Consider the following 9,831-nt stretch of genomic DNA (forward strand, 5'->3'; position numbering starts at 1 on the left):
TCTGATGGAGGCATAGAATTCCATTGTGTATATACAACACATTTTCTTGATCCATTCATCTACTGAGGGGCATCTGGGTTGGTTCCAGATCTTACCTATGGTAAATAATGCTGCAATAAACATGGTTGTGCTGGTAGCATTAGTGTGATCTTGTTTGTAAATATTTGGGTAAATGCCCAAAAGTGGGAGTGCTGGGTCATAGGGAAGCTCTATGTGGAGTATTTTGAGGATCTTGGATACTACTTTCCAAAGTGATTGAACAAGTTTACACTCCCACCAACAATGCAGTAACGTTCCCTTCTGTCCACATCCCCTCCAGCATCTGTTGTTATTAGAGTTCTTGATTTTTGCCGTTCTAACTGGGGTGAGGTGGTATCTCAATGTTGTTTGGATTTGCATTTCTTTTATGGCTAGGGAGGTTGAGCATTTCTTCATGTGTCTATTGGCCATCCTTCTTTCTTCTTCAGAGAAGTTTCTCTTTAAGTCATTAGCCCACTTATTTATTGGGCAGTTGTTTCTTTGAGGATTTGTTGTTGGGGGATTAAATTTTTTTAGTTCTAAGTATATTTTAGATATGAGACCCTTGTCCATTGTATGGCTAGTGAATATCTTCTCCCTATCTGTGCGCTTTCTATTGATCTTGCTAGCTATGTCCTTTGCCATGCAGAAGCTCTGCAACTTCATGCAATCCCATTTGTCCAACCCTTTTTTGATTTGTTGTGTTTCCGGTCTCTATTCAGAAAATTTTGGCCTGTGCCAAGGAGACATAAGGTTTCTCCTATTCCATCCTCTAATGTTTTCAGAATATCTGCTTTGACTCCGAGGTCTTTGATCCATTTGGAGTTGAATCTGGTGCAGGGTGATAAATATGGATCTAGCTTTAGTTTTCTACAAGTAGTTAACCAATTTTTCCAGCACCATTTACTTAAGAGGCTGTCTTTCTTCCATTCTATTTTTTTAGCTCCCTTATCAAAGATTAGATAGCTATAGGTCTGTAGGTTCATTTCTGGGTTTTCAATTCTATTCCATTGGTCCTGAGGTGTGCTCTTGTGCCAGTACCAACTGTTTATTCCTATGGCTTTATAGTAGAGTTTGAATTTTGGTATTGATATTCCTCCAGCAGTGTTCTTTCCGTTGAAGATTGTTTTTGCTATTCGGGGTCTTTTATTGATCCATATGAATTTTTGGATTGCCTCTTCTATTTCCTTGAGGAGTGAGGTAGGAATTTTGGTAGGTATCAACTTAAATTTGTAGATAGCCTTGGGAAGTATTGCCATTTTCACGATGTTAATCTTTCCAATCCTGGAGGATGGGAGTTTTTCCAATTTTCTAAGTTCTGTTTTGATTTCCTTTTTCAAGTTTTTAAAGTTTTCATCATAGAGGTCGTTCACTTCTTTGGTAAGTTAATTCCTAGTTATTTTATTTTTTGTGGGGCTTTTGCAAATGGAGTTGCTTTCCTAAATTCAGCCCCACTTTTCTCATTGTTGGTATACAGAAAAGCCATTGATTTTTGAGGGTTAATTTTATACCCTGCTACTTTGCCAAAGTTTTCAATCAGCTTGAGTAATTTGGGAATGGAGTCTATGGGATTCTTTAAGTACAAGATCATGTCATCTACAAAGTGGGAGAATTTTACTTTTTCTTTCACTATTTGGATCCCCTTTATGTCTGCATCATGCCTAATTGCTGTAGCTAGGCATTCTAATACTAGGTGGGAAAGAAGTGGAGATAGTAGACATCCTTGTCTTGTTCCTGAGTTAAGAGGAAATGGCTTTATTTTTTAACCATTGAGTATAATGCTGGCTGTAGGTTTGTCATATACAGCATTTATTGTATTGAGGAATGTTCCATGGATTCCTAATTTTTCCAAATCCTTCATCATAAAGGGGTGTTGGATTTGTCGAATGCTTTTTCTGCATCTATTGAGATAACCATGTGGTTCTTATCCTTGCTCCTGTTGATGTGATGAATTATATTAATTGCTTTGTGTACATTGAACCAGGTTTGTGTCCCTGAAGTGAATCCTGTTTAATCATGGTGTATGATTTTTGAATGAATTGTTGACGTCGAATGGCCAAAATTTTGTTGAGAAGTTTTGCATCAATGTTCATCAAAGAAATAGGTCTACAGTTCTCTTTCCTTGTTGAATCCCTGCCTGCTTTTGGGATGAGGGTCATGATGGCTTCATGGAATGTGTTCGGTAGTGAACTTTCTCTTTCGATTTCATTGAAGAGTTGGAGGAGTATTGGTGTGAGCTCAGCTTTGAAGGCCTTGTAGAATTCCGCTGTAAAACCCTCTATTTCTGAACTTTTCTTAGCTGCTAGGTCTCTTATTGCTGTTTCTATTTCAATGCTTGATATGGACCTGTTAATATGGTTTAACTCATCTTGTTTTAGTATTGGCGTGTCAATATTTGCTAGGAAAAAGTCCATTTCTGCCAAGTTCTCAAACTTATTAGCATAAAGTTTTGAGAATTATTCCCTTAAAATGTTCTGAATCTTGGTTTTTTTCGTGGTGATGTTTCCATTCTCCTCTCTGAGTTTATTTATTTGGGTGTGTCCTCTTCTTTTTCTGATAAGATTTTCTAAGGGTCTGTCAATTTTGTTAATTTTTTAGAGAACCAACTCTTTGTTTTGTTGATTCTCTCTATAGTGTTTTTGGATTGTAATTCATTTAATTCTGATTTAATTTTAGTTATTTCTTTCTGTCTACTGGATTGGGGTTTATCTTGCTGCTCTTTTTCAAGAGGGTTCAGATGCCTCATTAAATTGTTGGTTTCAGATCTCTCCAATTTGTTGATGTAGGAACGCAGAGCTATAAACTTGCCTCTGAGTACTGCCTTTGCTGTGTCCCAGAGGAGCTGGTAATTTGTGTGCTCGTTCTTGTTGAATATGATGAACATTTGAATTTCCTTTCTAATCTCTTCTTTTACCCACTTGTGATTCAGCAGTGTGCTGTTCAGCCTCCATGTGTTACCGGACTTTCTTTGGTGGCTTTTGGTGTTGAGTTCTAATTTTATTCCCTTGTGGTCTGAGAGAATGCAATGTATAACTTCAATGTTTCTGAATTTGGACAAGTTAGCTTTGTGGCCTAAAATGTGGTCTATTTTAGAAAATGTTCCATGTGCTCCTGAGAAAAACGCATATTCTGATGCTGCTGGATTAAATATTTGGTAGATGTCTGTTAAATCTAGTGGATCTATGTAGTTGTTAGATCTGCAGTTTTTCTGTTGAGTTTTTGCCAAGTTGTTCTATCTAGTGGGGAGAGTGGTGTGTTCAAATCCCCAACTATTAATGTCTTTGGATCTATGTGGAAGTGGAGGGAAAATAGTGTTTCTTGGATAAATTTGGGTGCTCTTTTGTTTGGCGAATAGATATTTAGAATTGTAATATCCTCCTGAAGGAGAGATCCCTTAATTAGTAAGTAGCGACCTTCTTTATCTCTTCTCACAAATTTTAATTTGAAGTCTATTACATCTGATATTAGGATTGCAACTGCCACGTATATATAGGGCCGTTTGCTTGGTAGATTGTGTTCCAGCCTTTAACATTGAAAATGTGTTTGTTTTTAAGGGCAAGTTTTGACTCCTGAAGGCAGTAGATAGAAGGATCTTGCTTTTTAATCCCACTAGACAGTATATGTCGCTCAATTGGAGAATTGAGTCCGGTAAGTTTGAGAGATAGGACTGAGATGTATTTGCCATGTTATCCACCTTTTTGGGAGCTGTGACAACTCTGTTTTTCCTGTGGTTCTTGGATTCTCAGTTTGGGTGCAGTTTCTTGGCGTTTATTGTGGTTTTATTGGTTTTCTATGTGTAGGACATCTTTAAGAATCTTTTGTAGTGCTGGTTTGGTGGAGATGTATTCTTTCAATTTTTCTTTGCTATGGAAGGCTTTTATTTGGCCTTCATTTATGAAGGAGAGTTTAGCTGGGTACAGTATTCTTGGTTGATAGTTGTTTTTCTTTAGGGCATGGCATACATCATTCCAAGGTCTTCTTGCTTTGATTGTCGCTGCTGAGAAATCTGAGGTGATTCTAATTGGTTTCCCTTTATAGGTGATTAATCTTTTATCCTTGACAGCTTTAAGGATCTTTCTTTGGTCTGAATTGATCCTGTGTGGATTATAATGTGACGGTGGGATGTCCTAATCTGGTCAGGTCTATTTGGTGTTCTAAAAGCTTCTTGTGTCTGAATAGGTCTATCTTTTTGTATGTTTGGGAAGTTATCTGCTAGGATCCTGTTAAACAAATTTCCTAGACCATTAACTTCTGTTTCTCATTTCTCCTCTACACCCATTATCCTTATATTAGGCCTTCTGATGATGTCTTCCAAGTGTTGGATATATCTATCATATTTCCTGGACTAGACTTGGATGGTTGTATGTTCTTTCTCTATAATATCTAGGCTGTCTTCAATCCCTGAGATTCGATCTTCTGCCTGGTCTAACCAGCTGTCGAGACTTTCTACTTTGTTTCTTATTTCTTTTCCTTCTAGTTGGTCTGCTTTAGTGGCTTCAAGTTCTTTGTTGAAACTTTGTTTTAGATCTTGTATGAACTTCTTTACTTCTTTAATTTGGTGTTCAGTGTTTATTCTCAAATCACTTAGTTGATTGGTTATGGTTTCCTTGGACTCCCATTCCTTCTGTTGGATTCCATTCAGCATTCCCTTTGTGGTCTCCCTGACTTCCTTCAGCTCTTTGTTAATGGATTCCATGAATGCCTTTAGTGATCTTTGAGTATTCTCATCCTGGTCTCTCAATTCCCGTATTACTCTATGCTTGCCTTCCTCACGTTCACACCATTCCTGTAGTTCTCTTTGAGTGTTTTCAGCCTGCTCACACCATTCCTACCTTTCTTTTTGAGTATTCTGAAGCTGCTCACACAAATCCTGTATCTGTTTTTGAGTAGGTTCCTCACGCTCATGATATTCCTGTATAAACCTTTGGATTGTCTCCTCTCTCTCACTATCAGGCTCATACAGAGTCCTTTTTATGTTTTGAATCTTTTCATTTATCATGTTTGCCAGCAGTGTTTGTAGAGCTATTTGGGAACTCTACTCTGGATTATTCCTTATCTATTCTGTCCTGATTATCATGAGTGGGAGTTGCAATACCCGGAGTTGCCATTTTTCTTGTGTTTTTCCAGCTTACTCTGCCCATTTGGGATGAAAATAACAACAGTTTTGTGCTAGAATGCTATCTTAAGGCAAGCATCAACCAAGGTCTCTATTTGCACAGTCTATAGTCTGCAGATACAATGTAATTCAACAGATAAATCTATTCAGCATCAAACAACTATATATTAATGGGCTACAAACCGCAAAGAAGAATTTGGCAAACCAGAAATTATTAAGTTTAGGGAGAGATGTGAGTAAAAAATAGGAATAGAGTGACGTTAGAAGGCACAGGGAGAGTTAATTTAACTAAGTCCTAATTTCAAAGCAGGAAATAGGTTGGATAGTTTGAAAGGAGAGAGAGAAAAAAAAAGAAGAAAGAGAAAGGGAAAAAAAAGAGACCAGAAAAAATAGGAAAGTAAAAACTAAAAATATGCAGGACAAAAACAAACTATTCAGAGAAGAACGTGGATATAATGAGAGAAGAGGAGGGATATAAAGGAGATGTGAAAAACTTAAAAATAAAAATACTTAAAATATTATATAGGTTTAATGAGGTAGTACTGCTATTAAGGAATTTAAGCCTAAGAGGTTTTGAATTGAGTAATAAATTTGTGGATTAAGTGTGTACACAATGGGGGATAAGGCCTAATAATCGACTACGGGTTTATTTGAGGATGTGCAGAACAACAATTAAGTCACATAAAGAAGAATGAAAGAGAAGAAAAGGTGAAAAGGATAAGAAAGAAAGAAAAAAGATCTGAAGTTCAGTAGAGTTAAACAAAAAAAAAAATTTAAAGGAAGAAAAACGCACACACACATATATCCCTAAAATAAAAATTATAAGAGGAAAAAAAGTTACTAGAAAACTTTTTTTTCAAAAAAGGTAAAAATTAAAAATTAAAAAAAAGTTTTAGAAAAAATTTTTTTTATATATTTTATTTTATTTGTAAACATACTGTACAGAGGGGTTACAATTACATGGGCAGGATAATGTGTACATTTCTTACCAAGCATTGCAGCCTCCTCCTTTGTTTACCCTGCACATCCCTTCCCAGCCTCTCTCCTCCCCCATAAAAAAAATTTATAAAATGTACAAAAAAAAGAAAAAAAGTTATTTGATTTTTTTTGGAGGGGTGGGAAAAATCCTTTATCTCCCTTGTGTCCATTACCAGCCTCTTGTTGGAGTCTCTGGTCTGCTTGTGGTGATTGATTTTCCTGTGGCTTGCTTGGTTTCTTAAGTCAGTTTGTTTGAACAAGCAGAAAAATGCTCTGCTTTCTCCAATGTTTTGCGATCCTCCTCCCAGGTTAGTCCAATGTGAGGGAGATCTGCTTTGAGTATCACAAAAGAGGGAGATGGCTTTTTCCTCACGTTCAGAGATGCTGTGGTGAGGCTAGGTTCTGGGTAGAGTTGAGGCCTTTCAGCAAACAGTAGCTTTTCCCGGAGGCTAGTTTGTGAGAAACTCACAGAGCCAAGCCTGGAGCCACTCTCAGGGTTTATGTTACTGAATTTCAATTGATTGTCAAGGCTGCTAAAGGGAAGGGCAGCCTCTGGCTCTGATTACTCAGTGAAGAAATCCACTCCTGGGGCTGGCGCCCGAGCTGGGTGACTTTTCCCTGGGTGGAGCTGAGTCTGGCAGGTCAAGTTAGGTTCTTGTGACCTGCTAAATGACTCTAGTTTTCTTCCAAGGCCTGAGTTGGAGCTAGAGGCTCCACTGAGCTTTGTCAGTATCCAAGATGGAGATCTCCGGTACTGGGGCGGGGGGTGGCCTTCCCTCCTCTGCTCCCTGAGAAGGAGTGAGTACTGTTAGGCTTCTACTCATGCCGAGTCTTGGTTCCTGTGTCATCTGTGGTCTGCGAACTGCAGGATGAAGATGTCTGCTCCTTGTCTGTTCTTTCTGTGTTGAGTAGAATCCGCTCGCCCACCGTGTGTGGCTCCTTCGTCCCAGACTCTCTGTTTTGCAGGTATGGCGTCTATACGGCCACCTCCGCCACCGCTGCTGCCACAGTGGCAGCTACTGGCAAGTGCTCAGATCTGTCTCCTTGCCTGAATTTTCCCTCTCTGGCCTAACTCTCTGTACTGTGATGGTACACTTGGTGTGATTCTCTGGCTTAGGACTATTCACTGGAACTCTAAAACTGCTTTCTATGTGAGAGCTTGTTTAGCCTCCAGCTTCTCCTCCACCATCTTCCCGGAACTCTGAATATATTTCTTTTTGGAAGTGTCACCCTTTCCCTTGCTCTCTGTTTTTCTCACTCACTGGTTTAGTTTTTATTATCATTATTATTAATATTATTATTATGGTGATGTAGTGGGGTTAGTTACATTCGTGTGGTTATGACTATATTTCTTTTTTCTTTGTGGCTTAAACCTCAGTCCTGGGAACTGTCTCTGAGCTCTTTTACTGAAGAATGGCACTCACATTGAGTGACAGCTGTACTTCCACAAGTACATTTCTTTTTGAACAATGTCACTCTTTCCTTCGTCTTTTCCAGTGTTCTCCTCCATCCCTACCAATAAGTTCCATAGTTCATTTTGAACATAATATCAACTGAGTACCACTGCGCATATGTTCATCCTTTGTCCCTCATTTCTAGGTCCCCTTTACCTTTCCAAAGAGATAAATGAAAAAAAATTACAAAAATGAAAGAAAGTAAAGAAAAAAATCATCTTGTTTCTGTTTCCTGGTCACTGGTTATTTTTTAGGAAGGTTTTCTCTCTCTGTGTGTGTGTGTGTGTGTGTGTGTGTGTGTGTGTGTGTGTGTGTGTAAGTGTGTATGTGTCAATACTGGAGCTTGAACCTAAGAAACTGACTAGCTTTTTTACTCAAGGCTAACAGTCTATGACTTGAACCAAATTTGCCCTTCTGGATTTTTGAATAGTTAATTGGAGATAAAGTTTTCACATATTTTCCTACCTGGGCTTACTTCAATCCTCTTTCCTCAAATTTCAGCCTTCTAAATAGCTAGAGATACAGGTATGAGCCACTGGTGGTGCTCGGCCTACCTTCTTTATGTTAAGTAGTTGAAATTTAAAAGAAAGTTGCAACAGTAGTACAAATGAAATTAACTTTCCCAGCTTCATTAAGTTTTAATACTTTGTCACACTTAATGTGTACAGAACAACATTTTTTGTAGATGTTCCCGCAATTTGGTTTTCATCTTGTTTTTTTCTCATGATGAACTTGATTTTACAGCTTTTACATACTAAATATTGATAGGAATATGTCCCGAGTGCATTAATTATCTCTTGTTGGCTTTCATAGGAAATGGTGCAAGCTAAAACTTGTCATGATAAATTTGTGTGCCACACCCTGATGATATACCCACATTCTTAGCCAGAAGACAGTAGTGCCTGTTACAAATCATTTAGATGTGACAAAACCTTGACTCAGGCCTTTTTACCACCTCCTTCTATGTCCTTCTCTTAGCAATCCTGAGTCTCCAGTGACCATGATAGAGCCCTGATGGACCTTCTCAGTACACACAGCCAAGGTCACCAGTCAGGCATGGCACCCACATCTGGATGCGAGACCGGTGTTTGCTTTCTATGATCGCATGAAACAGGAACTGTTAGGTCCCTAAGCTGTCCACAATCCTAAGGGTTCCTCATTGAGCATTCGAACATAAGAATTAAGGAGATATCAAATTCAGTCTTCTTTCTGCCAGTTATGCACGTTTTTCTTCTGCTACTGTCATCTTCTGTTGAAAGAAATTATCTGGGCTCTAGAAGCCATTTTGCTTATTCTAGACCCTTAGGGTAAGTCTGGGCTTTATACTTAGACAAAAAGATATGTAGTGATAAGTATATAGCAAACAACATTTTTTCTATTCTATTATTACCCAAATATGTTTGCAAATTCTACCAATAATGCTTATTATTAAGAGACATTTATTCTACAGTCACTTTCTCAAATTCCTAACTTCCTCAATGAGCTAAGAGAAGCCACAGAAACTTTCCCGGGCAATTCAGTTCAACCTCTTATTCAGGGAGTAGTGCCAGTGTGCTAGATCTCCAAATTGAACAAAGAATACTGCTTATATCTCAGATTACCCACCCAAACTATACCAAAGAAATCTAAGGACAAGAGATTAGTCTGACTTGGGAACAACACAGATAAAAAAAGATGAGTTCTAAGTTAACAGAAACAAAAAAAAATTTTTGTTTATTCATATAAAAAAGATAGTTGGGTAAATTTGGGTGCTCCATTGTGTGGTGAATATTTAGAATTGTAATATCTTCCTGAAGGAGAGATCATTTTATTAGTATGTATCGACCTTCTTTAACTCTCCTAGATAATTTTAATTTAAAATCTATTTCATCAGATATTAGGACTCCAAGTCCTGCATTTTTATGTGGGCATCTTGTATATACATTTTTTTCAAATTTGGGGAGGGGAAAGAAAATAACAAAATTATGAACAAAGGATATAGGTTGACCCACTGTAACAATTAAATGTACTCAACACTATGTTGAAAATGAACTTTATATCTTCAGGGGTGGTGGAAGAGGAGTTGGGAAGTGAGGAAGGAAGGTGGCAGGAGAAAAACAAAGGAGGAGGTAATAGCACTTGATGGGAAATGTGCTCATTACATTACTGAAGTAACTGTAATCCCTCTGTACAGTATTTTTACAATAAAAATATATACAAATAAATAGTTACATTTCTCTTTATCACTCAATTGTGGTTATATGCATTTGGTACTAGCTTCTTGAA

The sequence above is a fragment of the Dipodomys spectabilis genome, unplaced genomic scaffold (genome assembly GCF_019054845.1).
Source record: "Dipodomys spectabilis isolate Male_0828 unplaced genomic scaffold, ASM1905484v1 ptg000516l, whole genome shotgun sequence".
NCBI lineage: Eukaryota > Metazoa > Chordata > Mammalia > Rodentia > Heteromyidae > Dipodomys > Dipodomys spectabilis.